Consider the following 18,884-nt stretch of genomic DNA (forward strand, 5'->3'; position numbering starts at 1 on the left):
GTGAAAATTCCATTAGAGGTGGGGATGTCCATGAGATGGTTGGTTCGAATGAAATCTTTGAGGCTTTCGCTGTCGCTGTCGAGCCCGGTTCGGCCTCCCTGTTTCTCCGTCAATGAAGTGATTATGTTGAAGTCGCCACCCCCTATCCATAGTGGGAATTGTCTGCTTTCATTGAGGTGAGCAATTGTTTCCAGGAGTTCTATCTTTTGCTGAACTGATTGAGGGAAATAGACGTTTGTGAGGTGGCCATGTATGCCAGTGCCAATGAGATGGAATGAGGCTTGAATGAAATGAAGTGTAGCATGAAAGTCGTATAATGTGACTATCTGGGGGTTCCAAAAGATGGCTAAGCCGCCTGAGGCTCCAGAAGCATCAACAGAGATGGCTCTGCTTCCTGCCCAGACTTTGCCTCGGATTCGTTCAATAGCATCCGTGGTGCTTTTGGTTTCTTGCAAAAAAACTATGGTAGGTTTTTCTTGCTGAATCAGGTGTTTGATCATTCTGTGTTTTGAGGGACTGTTGAATCCTCTCACATTCCATGATATTAACTTCATGGAAACTATTGTTTGGGTTTGTAGAATTTGGTCAACTTAGGGAATCGCCCCGATTCCATAAGTATTTCCCCCAATGCTATTGTGCGCTGGAGTTCTGTCTTCCGTCCTCTTTTCTTGAGGTCTTTGAGAAGCTTTTTTCCATCCCATGGGCTACCTCCCTGGATACCCAGGCTTTTGTTATGCTGCGCCTTGGCTAGAACTCCTTCCAGCTTGTCGATCTGCCAGGGTTGAATAGAGTTATATTCCTTTTGTTTGCATGCCGTTTCAAGTGTGAAGATGTCTAATCCATCAATGTTGACTTCCGCTTGATCTTCTACCATATCAATGTTGTCATCTAGAGCTTCCTCATCCTCTTCTTGCTGGAGCCTGAGAGCAAGAGAGACATCGGTTTCCATATCGGTGTCCTGCTGCTGGCTAGCCTCAGGGGAATGTTCTTTGGAGAATGAGGAGGGACTGAAGTTGGAAATGGATTTGCCTTTCTCCATGGCAGGACTGGGTGTGGGTTTCAGTGGATCAGGGTCGGATTCTTGCATGGGATCTGGGCGAGAGTGAGGTGGAGATGGCGGGGAGGGAGAGTGAGGGGGATCAGAACTAGGTTGGCCTATATTTTCTTGCGTTGCAAGAACGGAGAATTTGTTCTGGTTGTCCACTTTGGGGGTGCTTTCAATGACTGGCTGGCTCTTTTTGGCATGCCTGCGGCGGTTAGGTATTTTAATGAAACCTTCTGAGTCCGTTTCAGTACCAGCTGCAGCTGCTTTGGACTGTGCATTTAAGGGGCAGTCACGAAAGAGGTGACCGTGCTCATGACACTTGCGGCAACGAAAGGGAATGTGTTCATAATCTAAAGATTGAGTCCATTCATAATCATCATGGTAGAGCTTTACCGTATCCGCGAGAGCATTGGTGAGGTGCATCAGGACGCAGATCCTGGCGTAAGAGGTGTACTTGCGAGTCTTTGTCTCAGCTGCCACTCTGATGAAGGTGCCAAGTTTGTTGCCTATGTCTGCAAGGGTTTCTTCTTTCCAGTATTCTGCAGGGAGAGAGTACATCCTGATCCAGACGGGCGCCCAGCTGAAGTCCTCCGTATCAGGATTGAATCTGGGCTTCCATTCAGTGAGATAGAGGCCTGAAGAATTGAAGAAGTACGGCCCTGCTTCGAATATTCTCACTCTGTCCTCCACACAGTGGAATATAGCAGTGAAGAAGCCCTTTGGTCCTAGTTGCAGAGTTATTTGACCTTTGGGTTTCCACTTGGAGGCTATCCAGCCTTGTAAAGCCCTTTCCGTTGGCCAGAAGCCTAAAAATTTTCCGATGAGTGCATGGTCTTGCATGTACTGGATTTCACCATTGATGCGATGGCTGGGCAACTCCACTTTGATGGGTTCAGCTGCTTTTGGTATGCAGGTGGCTGATGTAACCTTATGCTGATTCTTTTTGGCTTTAGCAGGCGTCTCTTTGTCATCTTCTGCATCATCTGTAGGGGCCGTATGGGTCCTTGCTTCCTCTTTCTGATTTACACCTTGTCCTGATTCTGGATCGGCGTCAGAAGGGGGCGTATGCTGAATGTTCCTGGCAGCGTCAGAGTGCTCAGAATGTTTGGGAGGGGGAGCAGAGCTCTCCCCTCCTCCCGCCATATCCATTGCTAACGACCAGCAAGGATTCGACGGCGGTAGCAGGGCGCAAAAACTAGGGCGGCGGCTGGTTAGGGTTTGGAAGCAGTAGCAGAGCTTTTCATCGGGAGCTCAGCCAAGCGTCACTGTGATCGTATTAATTTTCTTCGCTGCACTCATGTTGAGTCCCTATAATACTAGTGATTACCCCATTACTATTGTAGTTATACCCCTTATTTATATTGTTGTGCCCCTATTACCCCCATATTGTTATTTATGTGCCCCATAGAATCCCTCTATTGTTATTTTTGTGGCTTTATATTATTATTGTTAGGTCGGCTGGATTATATTGTGACTCCTTAGACTCCTATATATAGAAAGGAGGTTTTGTCATTTGTATCATCCAAGAATTGTTCATTTATGTAATGTAAAGGAGGTTGCCCCCTCGAAGAGGCTGAATTCTAAGGCGTTGATCTATCTTTTCTATCTTTTCTTGAGCTGGTTTCATAACATTTGGTATCAGAGCTTTGGATTCTAGGGTTTCGCTGCTCCAAACAGGTCATCGTGGAATTTTCGCTATAACTTTTTTCTGTGACGTTTCAGAAGTCGCAAAAAAAACCCATTTGAGAATAAATCACAATGAACCTTGGGTCCGAATTTCAGAGCTTTTAGCGTGATATTTTCGGAGATATGATCTGAGGAAGTTGGTCTTTTTGCAGACTCCTGAATTACATTCAAAACAGGTGACCTGGGGAAAATCGTCATAACTTTCTCTCTGGGGATCAGATTGAAATTTTGTAAGAAGGTAAAGAAAGAGGATGGACTGTAGTTTCTTGTGTGTGTGTTTCAGATTCAAAGGTTGAAACAGTGACTCGTGGCACGTCGTACAAGTTCGCTCTACTGAACCAGTCTAAAAGCAAGTCACTGTGGGAGATTTCACATAACTCTTCCTTGGAGAATCCAATTTGGCTCAGACTTGTGGCATTGGAAAGAGGACGCAGAAGGCTACTACAGGTAGCAATTTCAGAACTGGATGATACGAAATTACAGAGATACATCAGATTCAATATCAGGCTTCTATAAAGTGAAAAAAGGTGTGTAGTTTTTTTTTTAATTTTTGTGTAAGCTTGGTTTAACGGAATTCAAAGGGCATAGTAAAGCATTATTATCGGTAACTGATGCCCCGAGGAAAGAAAATGCAAACACCTAGTAAGGAACCTGAAAGCTCTAGCATGACTCATGAAGAAGAGGAAGAAATGCTACATGATATATCAAAATTACAAGAACAAGTGCAACAAATGTCACGCTCACAAAAGCTAACAGAAGCTAAGATAAGTGGCATGGAATCTAGGATAAATGGCGTGGAATCTAAGATAAAGGGCATGGAAGCTAAGATGGATGATTCAAAGACAGATTTGAAGAGAGACATGGCAGATTTGAAGATAGATTTGAAGACAGACATGGAAGAATTGAAGAAGTTGCTACAAGAAAGGGTCACTAATGGTGAAAAGGTAGTAAAGGAAACTCATGATGAGAACAAAAGAAATGTTAATCATGATTCCATAGATGCTAATGTTGGATCGAAGAATCACCATATTCCAAAAATCGATATGAGGAAGTTTGATGGCAAGGATCCCGCCACATGGATATTACAGATGGAGCAATTCTTCGATCTCAATAATGTGCAAAACACACAAAAGGTACGTATGGCAACTGTATATTTGGAACCAAATCAGTTTGTATGGTATCAATGGCTTTGCTCTCGTAAACAATTTATCACTTGGGCAATTTTTACGGAAGAATTGATAGCACATTATGAGGATACAAAAAGCAACACTTTTTTTAGCCAATTGATAAGTCTCAAACAAAAGGGTTCAATAATGGAGCACATTGAGGAGTTCCAAAAATTGAACATAAGGGTAAAAGATATTCCAGAGGAGCATAGGATTGATGTGTTCATAGGGTCTTTAAAGGATAATATCCAACATGATGTTCGCCTTTGGGAACCTGATTCATTAGAGAAGGCATTCAGGTTAGCAAGAAAAATGGAAAGCAAAATTATGGCAACCAGGAAGCATACCACTCACAACTATAAAGACGGAAGTGTTGTTGCCCCTAGTCTTCCACAACCTATAAGGTTGACACCACAACAATTGGAAGAAAAAAGAGCAAAAGGGCTTTGTTACAGTTGTGATAGCAAATACACTAAAGGTCATAAGTGTGCTGAGAAGAAATTATTCTACATAGATTGTGAAGAGGAAGAAGAAAAGGAGCAAGAAAGGTCAAAAGAAGAAGATATACTCCAGGAACAAAGCCTAGATGAAGAACAAATAAATCCGACCATATCTTGTAATGCATTGGCGGGAATTACCACTCCTCAAACCATCAAGATAGAAGGACAAATCAAGAAGAAAAAGGTAATAGTGTTGATTGATTCAGGAAGCACCCACAATTTTATTCATTGTAGGGTAGCAAAAGAATTGAATTGCTTCCTATATCCAGCACCAGAGTGTCAAGTGATGATTGCAAATGGAGGAACAATAAATTGCTCTGGAAAGTGCCATAATATCAAGCTATCCATGGGAGAATATGTATTGACTAGCCCAATGCTTTCCATTCCAATGGGAGGTGCTGATGTTGTACTAGGAGTCCAATGGCTACAATCCTTGGGTACAATAGCTTTTAATTTTCAAGAACTTTTCATCAAATTTTCTGCGGAAGGAAAGGAAGTTGAATTAAGGGGTATTGCAGGGAAACCAGGAAAGATAATCAGCTCTAATGGCATGACAAAGCTTCTAAAAAAGGAGCAAAGAGGTGTAATTGCACAATTATGTTCGCTAGATGTTTCCACATTGGAATCATCTATTTCTCCAGATCTCCAAAAAGTCCTGGACAATCATTCCAAGGTATTTGAGACTCCCAAAGGTCTCCCACCTATGCGTGATCATGATCATGCTATTCATCTGATTCCAGGAAGTGTTCCTCCAAACATCAGGCCGTACAGATATCCCTATGTCCAAAAAAGTGAAATTGAACGTATGGTTGCAGAAATGCTAGAGGCTGGTATAATTCAACCGAGTCAAAGTTCTTTCTCAGCTCCAGTAGTATTGGTGCACAAGAAGGATGGATCATGGCGCATGTGTCCGGATTATAGGGAGCTCAACAAGCTCACTATTAAAGATAAGTTCCCCATTCCTGTTATTGATGAATTACTGGATGAATTGCATGGATCAATTTACTTCACCAAGTTGGATCTTCGTTCGGGATATCATCAAATCAGAATGAAGATTGAAGACATTCCGAAAACGACATTTAGAACTCATGAGGGTCATTATGAATTTTTGGTCATGCCTTTTGGCCTTACCAATGCACCTTCAACATTTCAAGGTTTGATGAATTCAATTTTCAAACCATTCCTTAGAAAATTTGTGTTAGTATTTTTTGATGATATACTAATCTACAGCAAGTCTTGGAAGGATCATGTTGAACATGTTGACAGGGTGCTACAACTATTGGAGGAGAAACAATTATATGCAAAAAGATCCAAATGTTTCTTTGGAGTCCAGGAGGTGGAATATTTGGGTCATATTGTATCTCATGAAGGAGTTAAGGTAGACCCTAGCAAAATTAAAGCCATTAAGGAATGGAAAATCCCCACATCCATAAAGCATCTGCGAGGATTTCTTGGGTTGACAGGGTATTATCGCAAGTTTGTTAAGAATTATGGGAGAATAGCAGCACCTCTAACAACATTATTGAAGAAAGATTCATTTTCATGGACTCCGGAAGCAACAAAGGCCTTTGAACATCTTAAAGAGGCAATGTGCCAAGCACCGGTCTTAGCTACACCGGACTTCACAAAAACCTTTATTGTGGAATGTGATGCTTCAGGAAATGGAATTGGTGCTGTTCTAATGCAAGATGAAAGACCCATTGCTTTTGAAAGTCGTCCAATCAAGGGAAAGTTTTTAAGCAAAGCTATTTATGAGAAGGAAATGTTGGCAATACTCCATGCACTTAAGAAATGGCGACCCTACCTAATGGGAAGACACTTCAAGGTAAAAACGGATCATGATAGCCTTAAATACTTTTTAGAACAAAGATTATCCTCTGAAGAGCAACAAAAGTGGGTCACAAAGATGTTGGGTTATGACTTTGAAATCATCTACAAAAAAGGGAAGCAAAATGTGGTGGCAGATGCACTCTCAAGAAAGGATGAGGATGTGGAAGCATTGTTGTGTGCCATTTCTATTATCCAACCAGATTGGATAAACGAAGCAAGGGAGGAATGGAAGAATGACGAAGAAGTGTGGGCACTTATTCGAAAGCTACAACAAGATTCCAGTACTTCTGATACATTTAGCTGGCAAAATGATTCGTTATGGTACAAAGATCGCTTATACCTCTGTAAGAATTCCCAGCTAAAACAAAAGATTCTTATGGAATTGCACACTTCTCCCTTAGGAGGGCACTCAGGATTTTTAAAAACTTACCACAGGGTTAAGAAGGAATTTTTTTGGGATGGCCTTAAATCAGATATTCAAAAGTTTGTGGCGGAATGTTTGGTTTGCCAACAAAATAAAGTTGAAACAATTAAGACACCGGGTCTATTACAACCTTTATCCATTCCAAGCCAACGTTGGGAGGAGGTTTCAATGGATTTTATCACAGGTTTACCCAAGTCTGAGGGAAAGAGTGTCATCATGGTGGTAGTTGACAGACTTACCAAGTATGCACACTTTTGTGCATTATCACATCCATTTAAAGCCAGTACAGTTTCTACTGCATTTATGGAAACAGTTCAAAAGCTACATGGAAACCCAAAGATTATTGTAAGTGACAGAGATCCCATTTTCACTGGAAATTTTTGGACAGAATTATTTTCTTGTCTTGGTACTCAGTTAGCTCATAGCTCATCTTATCATCCTCAATCTGATGGGCAAACTGAGATAGTAAACAAATGTTTGGAAGGATATCTTCGTTGCTTTGTATCTGATAAACAGACACAATGGGTCAAATGGTTGCCTCTGGCTGAATGGTGGTATAACACTTCCTTCCATACAGCAACAAAAATGACCCCATTTATGGCACTTTATGGGTATCAACCACCATCCATCACATCATATTTAAGAGAAAATTCTAAGGTTCAGGCAGTGGAACATCACATCGAACATCAACAACAAGTCCTCCAACTCTTAAAGGATAACCTCGTGTTGGCACAAAATAGAATGAAACAACAGGCAGATCAACATCGCAGTGAAAGAAGTTTTGATGTAGGTGATTGGGTATTCCTACGGCTACAACCATATAAGCAAATGTCCCTAAAGCAAGCTAAGAAGGATAATAAATTATCACCAAAGTATTATGGTCCGTACAAGGTGTTGCAAAAGATTGGTACTATGGCATACAAATTGGAGCTTCCTGCAGCTTCTCGATTGCACCCAGTTTTCCATGTTTCATGTTTAAAGAAGGTTATAGGTGACAAGCTCCCAATTCAAACAATATTGCCAGAACTTGACGAGGAAGGAAAAATTATATTGGAACCGGAAGCAGTCACAGAAACAAGAACTCGACAGCTACGAAATCGATCAATTTCAGAGTATCTTATCAAGTGGAAGAACTTATCCGCTGAAGATTCCACATGGGAGGATGAGAATTTTATGCAGAAGTATCCAGAACTACTCAAGCGTTGAGGACAACACTTTTTTGAAGGAGAGGGGCATGTTGGGTCCCTATAATACTAGTGATTACCCCATTACTATTGTAGTTATACCCCTTATTTATATTGTTGTGCCCCTATTACCCCCATATTGTTAATTCTGTGCCCCATAGAATCCCTCTATTGTTATTTTTGTGGCTTTATATTATTATTGTTAGGTCGGCTGGATTATATTGTGACTCCTTAGACTCCTATATATAGAAAGGAGGTTTTGTCATTTGTATCATCCAAGAATTGTTCATTTATGTAATGTAAAGGAGGTTGCCCCCTCGAAGAGGCTGAATTCTAAGGCGTTGATCTATCTTTTCTATCTTTTCTTGAGCTGGTTTCATAACAACTCAACTCAGGAATACGGCCAACCTTAAATCTCTCTGATCAAAGACTATATGCAGCTTCAGGTGATTAGTATAGGGACGAATTCTGTTCGAGAAACTTGTACTTTGTATGATCTCATAATTTTGACCTTCCAAGGTAATTTCCAATCTTCTAGTTATAATGCACAAATCTGGTTATCAAACAGGTTCGATCCCTGAAGAAGGGAAGCTTCACGGCCTCAAAACTGAAGGTACTCGACCCCTTTTGGGAATATTTTGGTATGGATTCCTCCGACCTACCAAAATTTGGAAAAGAAAATAACTCGCCACAAATCTCAGTGAGGATCACGCCCAAGGAAATTAGGGACTTCTTCCTACCAAATAAAATATTCACGACCGGAAATGTGATTGGGCTTGGTGATATCAAATAATTATGATCATGTCTAGCAATGAGAGAACTCGACCTCTATCACTGGAGAAACTCCTCTGCTCGGCATAATCGATTTGAGGTCTGACGTTTCTGTGTAATAAACATGAGAGGTAAGCAAAGTCTTTTTGGGAACCCATCCTTATGTGGCAACTAACTCGAACTGAACTGAGTAGAATGTAGTAGATATTTAATAAAACTAGTCATGCATGCATGGGCCCATAGGTCTCAAGGGTTCAACATATGCTCTGATACCAAGTGTAGGAACCAGCTCTAACTTTTATTTTATTTTATTTTATTTTTTTTAAATACTAAAATACAACCATAGGAAACTAGCATTGAATATCATTGGGAATTCAAATTTATTAAGCATTATTTAACACATCTATGAATTTCACTTCATTGAACGTATCATCTAATTTACATACATTTAACTAAAACCATAAAGAAGTCATAAAAGAATATAATACAACATAGGTACCGTTCACCAGAAGACGAGATTCAAACTTGACTTGCCACTACTTGTCTTCCTTTGTTGTCGTTTGCCTCTGAGTGTGAATGTCAATGTGCTTGATCCAAATGCAATGACCCACCAGTTGACCTCCCAGCCTACTCCTTGGGTACTCTCCTTCCTCGTGGACCCCCGAGATGCAATGGGGTTGTACAATAGAGGAATGTATTAGCTGGTAGAGGAGAGCACTCCTTCGCTCAAGAGTCCCCTCTCCAAAGTCCTCTACCTCACCAAACTCACCATAGCTTGCAGTCACTAATCTGACATAGTCTCATCCATCCAACAATAGGGTAAAGAAAAGTCCCTTCTCTCATGGCTTGCCCTTTCTTTTATAGGAGTCCTCATAGGTGACACTTGGCATTTCATGCATAATTAATTAATTTTTGTAATTCAATAGTTTGATTATTCACCCACCCATGTGTCACTCTTTCATCAAGGGTCTCCAAAATTATTTACTTAAATTTTAATTTAAAACTATTATTTTTCCTCACCTCAACAAGATTCCTATTTCTTCTCCTAGTTGTCTCTTGATCCCCCTTTTTACTCCTTAATTTGTATTCATTACTAAAGTCAATTGATAAGTCAAGATTTGATCTCCTATCTACTCTGTTGGGTCCCTATAATACTAGTGATTACCCCATTACTATTGTAGTTGTTGGGTGTGGAGCCTGATTATCTTCTATAGTACCAGCATATTGGACCCCAGTTCAAAATGGGGCGGCAACGCCGCCCGTAAAATAATCGCTGCCGTGGGGGGTCCAGGGGGGGCGGCAGCGACTTTTGGGAGCCCCCCCCTGGCGGGGGGTTTCGGGGGCAGCGCCCCCGAAGCTAAAAACAGCTGTAAAATTGCCTTGTAAAAGTATAGTAATTTCTAGTCAATCTGGGCCGTTCATTAGGCAGATGATCTGACGGTAGAACTTATGTTTAGTTTAGGGTTTTTTGCCCTAGAAGGCAACCCCTCTCTTTATATGAGGGCATTGTATTTGAGGCTGTGAGATAGATGTGTATTCGGTGAGCGAGAAACATAGAGGTGAGATTGTGAGAGAAAACAGAGGATATTACAGCGGTTTTGCTGTAGGTTGTATCTCTTCATTTTGCTGGATAATAGAAAGGAAGGATTGGCTGTTCGGGGTGGACGTAGCCCAAACTGGGTGAACCACGTATATCTGTGTCTCTCTTTTTTTTTGCGTTTTCTGTGTTTATATTTCTGCAATATTTTATGTGTTCCATTGCTCCATAATATATAATTTTCTAACAGTAGTTATACCCCTTCTTTATATTTTTGTGCCCCTATTACCCCCATGTTGTTATTTTTGTGCCCCCATAGAATCCCTCTATTGTTATTTTTGTGGATTTATATTATTATTGTTAGGTCGGCTGGATTATATTGACTCCTTAGACTCCTATATATAGAAAGGAGGTTTTGTCATTTGAATCATCCAAGAATTGTTCATTTATGTAATATAAAGGAGGTTTCCCCCTCGAAGAGGCTGAATTCTAAGGCGTTGATCTATCTTTTCTATCTTTTCTTGAGCTGGTTTCATAACATTTGGTATCAAAGCTTTGGATTCTAGGGTTTCGCTGCTCCAAACAGGTCATCGTGGCATTTTCGCTATAAGTTTTTTCTGTGACGTTTCAGAAGTCGCAAAAAAAACCCATTTGAGAAGAAATCACACTGAAGAGATATGATTTGAAGAATTTGGTCTTTTTGCAGACTCCTGAATTACATTCAAAACAGGTGACCTGGGGAAAATCGTCATAACTTTCTCTCTGGGGATCGGATTGAAATTTTGTAAAAAGTTGTAGAAAGAAGACGGACTGTAGTTTATTGTGTGCATGTTTCAGATCCAAAGGTTGAAACAGTGACTCGTGGCACGTCGTACAAGTTCGCTCTACTGAACTAGTCTAGAAGCAAGTCACTGTGGGAGATTTCACATAACGCTTCCTTGGAGAATCCAATTTGGGTCAGACTTGTGGCATTGGAAAGAGGACATAGAAGGCTACTACAGATCACAATTTCAGAACTGGATGATCCGAAATTACAAAGATACATCAGATTCAATATCAGGCTTCTATAAAGTGAAAAAAGGTGTGTAGGTTTTTTTTAAATTTTTGTGTAAGCTTGGTTTAACGGAATTCAAAGGGCATAGTAAAGCATTATTATCGGTAACTGATGCCCCGAGGAAAGAAAATGCAAGCACCTAGTAAGGAACCTAAAAGCTCTAGCATGACTCATGAAGAAGAGGTATCAAAATTACAAGAACAAGTGCAACAAATGTCATGCTCACAAAAGCTAACAGAAGCTAAGATAAATGGCGTGGAATCTAAGATAAATGGCGTGGAATCTAAGATAAAGGGAATGGAAGCTAAGATGGATGATTCGAAGACAGATTTGAAGAGAGACATGGTAGATTTGAAGACAGACATGGCAGATTTGAAGACAGATTTGACAAATTTTCTACAAGAAATACTTACTAATGGTGAAAAGGTTGTAAAGGAAACTCATGATGTGAACAAAAGTAATGTTAATCATGATTCCATAGACTCTAATTTTGGATCGAAGACCCACCATATTCCAAAAATCGATATGAGGAAGTTTGGTGGCAAGGACCCCGCCACATGGATATTACAGATGGAGCAGTTCTTCGATCTCAATAATGTGCAAAACACACAAAAGGTACGTATGGAAACTGTATATTTGGAACCAAATCAGTTTGTATGGTATCAATGGCTTTGCTCTCGTAAAAAATTTATCACTTAGGCAATTTTTACAGAAGAATTGATAGCACATTATGAAGATACAAAAAGCAACACTTTTTTTAGCCAATTGATAAGTCTCAGACAAAAGGGTTCAGTAATGGAGCACATTGAGGAGTTCCAAAAATTGAACATAAGGGTAAAAGATATTCCAGAGGAGCATAGGATTGATGTGTTCATAGGGTCTTTAAAGGATAATATCCAACATGATGTTTGCCTTTGGGAACCTGATTCATTAGAGAAGGCATTCAGGTTAGCAAGAAAAATGGAAAGCAAAATTATGGCAACCAGGAAGCATACCACTCACAACTATAAAGATGGAAGTGTTGTTGCCCCTAGTCTTCCACAACATATAAGGTTGAAACCACAACAATTGGAAGAAAAAAGAGCAAAAGGGATTTGTTACAGTTGTGATAGAAAATACACTAAAGGTCATAAGTGTGTTGAGAAGAAATTATTCTACATAGATTATTAAGAGGAAGAAGAAAAGGAGCAAGAAAGGTCAAAAGAAGAAGATATACTCCAGGAACAAAGCCTAGATGAAGAACAAATAAATCCGACCATATCTTGTAATGCATTGGCAGGAATTACCACTCCTCAAACCATCAAGATAGAAGGACAAATCAAGAAGAAAAAGATAATAGTGTTGATTGATTCAGGAAGCACCCACAATTTTATTCATTGTAGGGTAGCAAAAGAATTGAATTGCTTCCTATATCTAGCACCAGAGTGTCAAGTGATGATTGCAAATGGAGGAACAATAAATTGCTCTGGAAGGTGCCATAATATCAAGCTACCCATGGGAGAATATGTATTGACTAGCCCAATGCTTTCCATTCCAATGGGAGGTGCTGATGTTGTACTAGGAGTCCAATGGCTACAATCCTTGGGTATAATAGCTTTTAATTTTCAAGAACTTTTCATCAAATTTTCTACGGAAGGAAAGGAATTTGAATTAAGGGGTATTGCAGGGAAACCAGGAAAGATAATAAGCTCTAATGGTATGACAAAGCTTCTAAAAAAGGAGCAAAGAGGTGTAATTGCACAATTATGTTTGCTAGATGTTTCCACATTGGAATCATCTATTTCTCCAGATCTCCAAAAAGTCCTGGACAATCATTCCAAGGTATTTGAGACTCCCAAAGGTCTCCCACCTATACGTGATCATGATCATGCTATTCATCTGATTCCAGGAAGTGTTCCTCCAAACATCAGGCCGAATAGATATCCCTGTGTCCAAAAAAGTGAAATTGAACGTATGGTTGCAGAAATGTTAGAGGCTGGTATAATTCAACCAAGTCAAATTTCTTTCTCTGCTCCAGTAGTATTGGTGCACAAGAAGGATGGATCATGGCACATGTGTCTAGATTATAGGGAGCTCAAAAAGCTCACTATTAAAGATAAGTTCCCCATTCCTGTCATTGATGAATTACTAGATGAATTGCATGGATCAATTTACTTCACCAAGTTCGATCTTCATTCGGGATATCATCAAATCAGAATGAAGATTGAAGACATTCCGAAAACGACATTTAGAACTCATGAGGGTCATTATGAATTTTTGGTCATGCCTTTTGGCCTTACCAAAGCACCTTCAACATTTCAAGGTTTGATGAATTCAATTTTCAAACCATTCCTTAGAAAATTTGTGTTAGTATTTTTTGATGATATATTAATCTACAACAAGTCTTGGAAGGATCATGTTGAACATGTTGACAAGGTGCTACAACTATTGGAGGAGAAACAATTATATGCAAAAAGATCCAAATGTTTCTTTGGAGTCCAGGAGGCGGAATATTTGGGTCATATTGTATCTCATGAAGGAGTTAAGGTAGACCCTAGCAAAATTAAAGCCATTAAGGAATGGAAAATCCCCACATCCATAAAGCATCTGCGAGGATTTCTTCGGTTGACAGGGTATTATCGCAAATTTGTTAAGAATTATGGGAGAATAGTAGCACCTCTAACAACATTATTGAAGAAAGATGCATTTTCATGGACTCCGGAAGCAACAAAGGCCTTTGAACATCTTAAAGAGGCAATGTGCCAAGCACCGGTCTTAGCTACATCGGACTTCACAAAAACCTTTATTGTGGAATGTGATGTTTCAGGAAATGGAATTGGTGTTGTTCTAATGCAAGATGAAAGACCCATTGCTTTTGAAAGTCGTCCAATCAAGGGAAAGTTTTTAAGCAAAGCTATTTATGAGAAGGAAATGTTGGCAATACTCCATGCACTTAAGAAATGGCGACCCTACCTAATGGGAAAACACTTCAAAGTAAAAACGGATCATGATAGCCTTAAATACTTTTTAGAACAAAGATTATCCTCTGAAGAGCAACAAAAGTGGGTCACAAAGATGTTGGGTTATGACTTTGAAATCATCTACAAAAAAGGGAAGCAAAATGTGGTGGCAAATGCACTCTCAAGAAAGGATGAGGATGTGGAAGCATTGTTGTGCGCCATTTCTATTATCCAACCAGATTGGATAAACGAAGCAAGGGAGGAATGTGTTAGTGTCAGTCTTTCAAGCCTTCCTCCAGTGATCAAATATGCTCTTACAAAGTGGTCTCTGAGTGTCAAGGTCAAATTTTGTCATTTCAAAGAGTTTTCAAGCAAAATTTGGTCACTAGGCATTAGGTCTAGGGTTTGCTCTCACTCTTTTCAAAGTTGCCCAAATTCCAATCTATGTCACTATTCAGCTAAGTCTATCATCATTCATAGGGTTTTCATTATCATGTCAGTGTCGAATGAGTCATTTTACACCTTGTTCATGCTTCAGTTGCGCCTAGGTAAGGTCATTTCCCTCTCCTAGGGTTTTGAAGGCAATTTCTCTTGGACAGTAAAATCATCGGCAAAACTTGTATCCTGATGTTCATACACCTTCCCCTATCATTAAAGTACCTTATCAAAAACTTCCCATCACTGAGATTCCCCAAATTCCTCATTTTTTCACAAACCCTAGTTTCTTGCTACAACCTGGCAATTTTCTAGGTTGGGCCTGTGTTTTGCCCTTTTGGACCCCTTCCCCTCACTCAATCTCTGAGATTCCACTTTCCCCTGCTTCCTAACATTCCTCCCTACTTCAAAAAATTTCCCCAAGAATTTAGAAGCCTCTTATCCCCTTCATTTCGCTTCATTTCGACAAAATCCCTTGTTCCACACATCGGGATAAGTTTCACTCAAAAGCCATTTCAGAGCAATCAAAGATGAATTTTCGAAAACTGAGAGAGGTTTTTGTCCATAACATTCCAAAGAAGAAAAACCTCCTTCACTTTTTTCACAGGTGTCATGGTTTTAGAGAAATGTCAAAATTTCAATCGCCAGATCCAAGGAGGTTGGCCAAGGCACTAAAACGACGGAAAAGGCCCGATCCACTCCAAATTTTTGCCAAAGCCTCTTTGAATGAGAATGGTACTTTATTGGGGACTCCCAGCCCAAATTTCAAGAAATTTGGAGAAAATTTTGTCAATTGTGAATTTTTTGTGCCAAACACAGGTTTTCTTCACCAATACGTCGCGCGCCGCGCGCGACCTTTTCGATGGGCAACTCCATTTTGGGAAAACTCAGCATTTTTGGATTTTTCATGCAAAGATACACTTTCTTAGCAATTACCAATAGATTTCATCAAATTTTGAGCCTCCAGAAGGTCAAAAAACAAGCAAAAAATGACTTGCTGCCACCTTTTTGACACACAGGAAGCAGTCTTGGGAGATTGCAATTTTGGAGGGGAAAATGGCCACCAAATTCAGAACTTCCATTGTGTTGGAAATTAGACATCCATACCTTTCCAACAAGCCCACTTTTGATTCATTTGGACACCTGGAAGTGCTTCAAAAGCAGCTCCAAAGGCGCGCGACCTGTTGAGGATCAGGGCACGACCTGTTGGGAAAGTTTGCCAATTTTTCATCTACAGCTCAGGAATTCGCCCAACTTTGACCAGTTTTGACTTGTGATGGGATTTTTCACCCTCTTTGATGTAATTAATGTATTTTCATGTTGACATGACACTTATTTACCTATTCTAGAAGATTCATTCATGAAATAGCAAACATTTAATGAATGAATTGGTTTCCTAGCTTATAGAGGCAAGTTGTTTTGACTGCCTAGTTTTTAGTGCTCAGTTTAGAATTGGTTGAAACAGCTCCTAGGATAGTGAGCTCGACCCCTAGAGGCAAGGAAAGATGTTAGATTGCCTATATTATGTACTTTCTTGGTCATTTTCATGGTTGGACTCTTGAGGGAGAAAGCTTCTATTGTATTACTCATTGTATCTCTGCAATTTTGGCAAAGGAAGAAAGACCAGGGTTTTGCAGTCCTTTTTTGGATTCCTGTGGTTACATGTATTGATGGTGTGTTTCTCTTTGTACTTTTAAGTTTGTTATGTGAATCATCTTTTTACTTTTCCTTCTGCAAATTAGGCAAATGAAGTGTTAAAGTAGAATTCATGATTGTCATGCTCTGCTTTTAAGTTTGCTTAATATTTATGTTTTCATCTGTCTAAAGAGAACTCTTGAAGGTTTCTTGCTCTCTTTAGCTTCTCACTGGTCATTTCTATCCATTCAATTAATTCAAAGGCATCAATACAGTCTCCTACCTTGCCCCAAAGAACCCCCTGCAAAAACTGTGTCCAATCCCCGCACCCAAAATTGCCTTTCCCCAATTTTCCACCAAAACCCTAAAAAATCCCAAATCAAACCTTTTTATCAATTTACTAGCCTAATATCAGTGTTCTTTATTGGTTATCTTTGCCCGTTGAAGATCTTTGCCTAGATAGACCGGAGAGAGCCCTCTCTTGCCCCGTAGGGCTAGCTACGAGGCTAAGTGGTTTGATGTTGCCTTGAAGTTTACCTTTCTCAGCCTGAGGTGAAATTTCAAGCGCTAACAGAATGGAAGAATGATGAAGAAGTGTGGGCACTTATTCGAAAGCTACAACAAGATTCCAGTACGTCTGATACATTTAGCTGGCAAAATGATTCGTTATGGTACAAAGATCGCTTATACCTCTGTAAGAATTCCCAGCTAAAACAAAAGATTCTTATGGAATTGCACACTTCTCCCTTAGGAGGGCACTCGGGATTTTTAAAAACTTACCATAGGGTTAAGAAGGAATTTTTTTGGGATGGCCTTAAATCAGATATTCAAAAGTTTGTGGCGGAATGTTTGGTTTGCCAACAAAATAAAGTTGAAACAATTAAGACACCGGGTCTACTACAACCTTTATCCATTCCAAGCCAACGTTGGGAGGAGGTTTCAATGGATTTTATCACAGGTTTACCCAAGTCTGAGGGAAAGAGTGTAATCATGGTGGTAGTTGACAGACTTACCAAGTATGCACACTTTTGTGCATTATCACATCCATTTAAAGCCAGTACAGTTTCTACTGCATTTATGGAAACAATTCAAAAGCTACATGGAAACCCAAAGATTATTGTAAGTGACAGAGATCCCATTTTCACTGGAAATTTTTGGACAGAATTATTTTCTTGTCTTGGTACTCAGTTAGCTCATAGCTCATCTTATCATCCTAAATCTGATGGGCAAACTGAGATAGTAAACAAATGTTTGGAAGGATATCTTCGTTGCTTTGTTTTTGATAAACAGACACAATGGGTCAAATGGTTGCCTCTGGCTGAATGGTGGTATAACACTTCCTTCCATACAGCAACAAAAATGACCCCATTTATGGCACTTTATGGGTATCAACCACCATCCATCACATCATATTTAAGAGAAAATTCTAAGGTTCAGGCAGTGGAACATAACATCAAACATCAACAACAAGTCCTCCAACTCTTAAAGGATAACCTCGTGTTGGCACAAAATAGAATGAAACAACAGGCAGATCAACATCGCAGTGAAAGAAGTTTTGATGTAGGTGATTGGGTATTCCTACGGCTACAACCATATAAGCAAATGTCCCTAAAGCAAGCTAAGAAGGATAATAAATTATCACCAAAGTATTATGGTCCGTACAAGGTGTTGCAAAATATTGGTACTATGGCATACAAATTGGAGCTTCCTGTAGCTTCTCGATTGCACCCAGTTTTCCATGTTTCATGTTTAAAGAAGGTTATAGGTGACAAGCTCCCAGTTCAAACAATATTGCCAGAACTTGACGAGGAAGGAAAAATTATATTGGAACCGGAAGCAGTCACAGAAACAAGAACTCGACAGCTACGAAATCGATCAATTTCAGAGTATCTTATCAAGTGGAAGAACTTATCCACTGAAGATTCCACATGGGAGGATGAGAATTTTATGCAGAAGTATCCAGAACTACTCAAGCGTTGAGGACAACACTTATTTGAAGGAGAGGGGCATGTTGGGTCCCTATAATACTAGTGATTACCCCATTACTATTGTATTTATACCCCTTATTTATATTGTTGTGCCCCTATTACCCCCATGTTGTTATTTCTGTGCCCCATAGAATCCCTCTATTGTTATTTTTGTGGCTTTATATTATTATTATTAGGTCGACTGGATTATATTGACTCCTTAGACTCCTATATATAAAAAGGAGTTTTTGTCATTTGAATCATCCAAGAATTGTTCATTTATGTAATGTAAAGGAGGTTGCCCCCTCGAAGAGGATGAATTCTAAGGCATTGATCTATCTTTTCTATCTTTTCTTGAGCTGGTTTCATAACATACTCCCTAATTTAACTCAAGTTATCTCTTAGATGAATATTCTTATGTTGGTTATTGCCACATGGAGATTCTCTAAATTTCTCTAAAATTTAATTCATTAATCTTATTTTAATTCACCATCCTTTTCCCTTAATTAGATTTAACTATTTTGGGATTACTAATTATCCTTACATTTATGTCCCTCTTTCCCCTTTTTACCTAATTAAATTACATTATCTACCTAAAATTTTCCAACATGGGAAGGGTAGAGTTTTTAAGGTAAAATATGTTATTTCTTCCTATGATCCCCTTAACCCAAGTTTTATTCTTGATTTAATTACCTCGGTTCTAATGATGTG

Source organism: Pinus tabuliformis, chromosome 7, assembly GCF_031772625.1.
Source record: "Pinus tabuliformis cultivar Carrire ecotype Pingquan chromosome 7, CPIR1, whole genome shotgun sequence".
Taxonomy (NCBI): Eukaryota; Viridiplantae; Streptophyta; class Pinopsida; order Pinales; family Pinaceae; genus Pinus; species Pinus tabuliformis.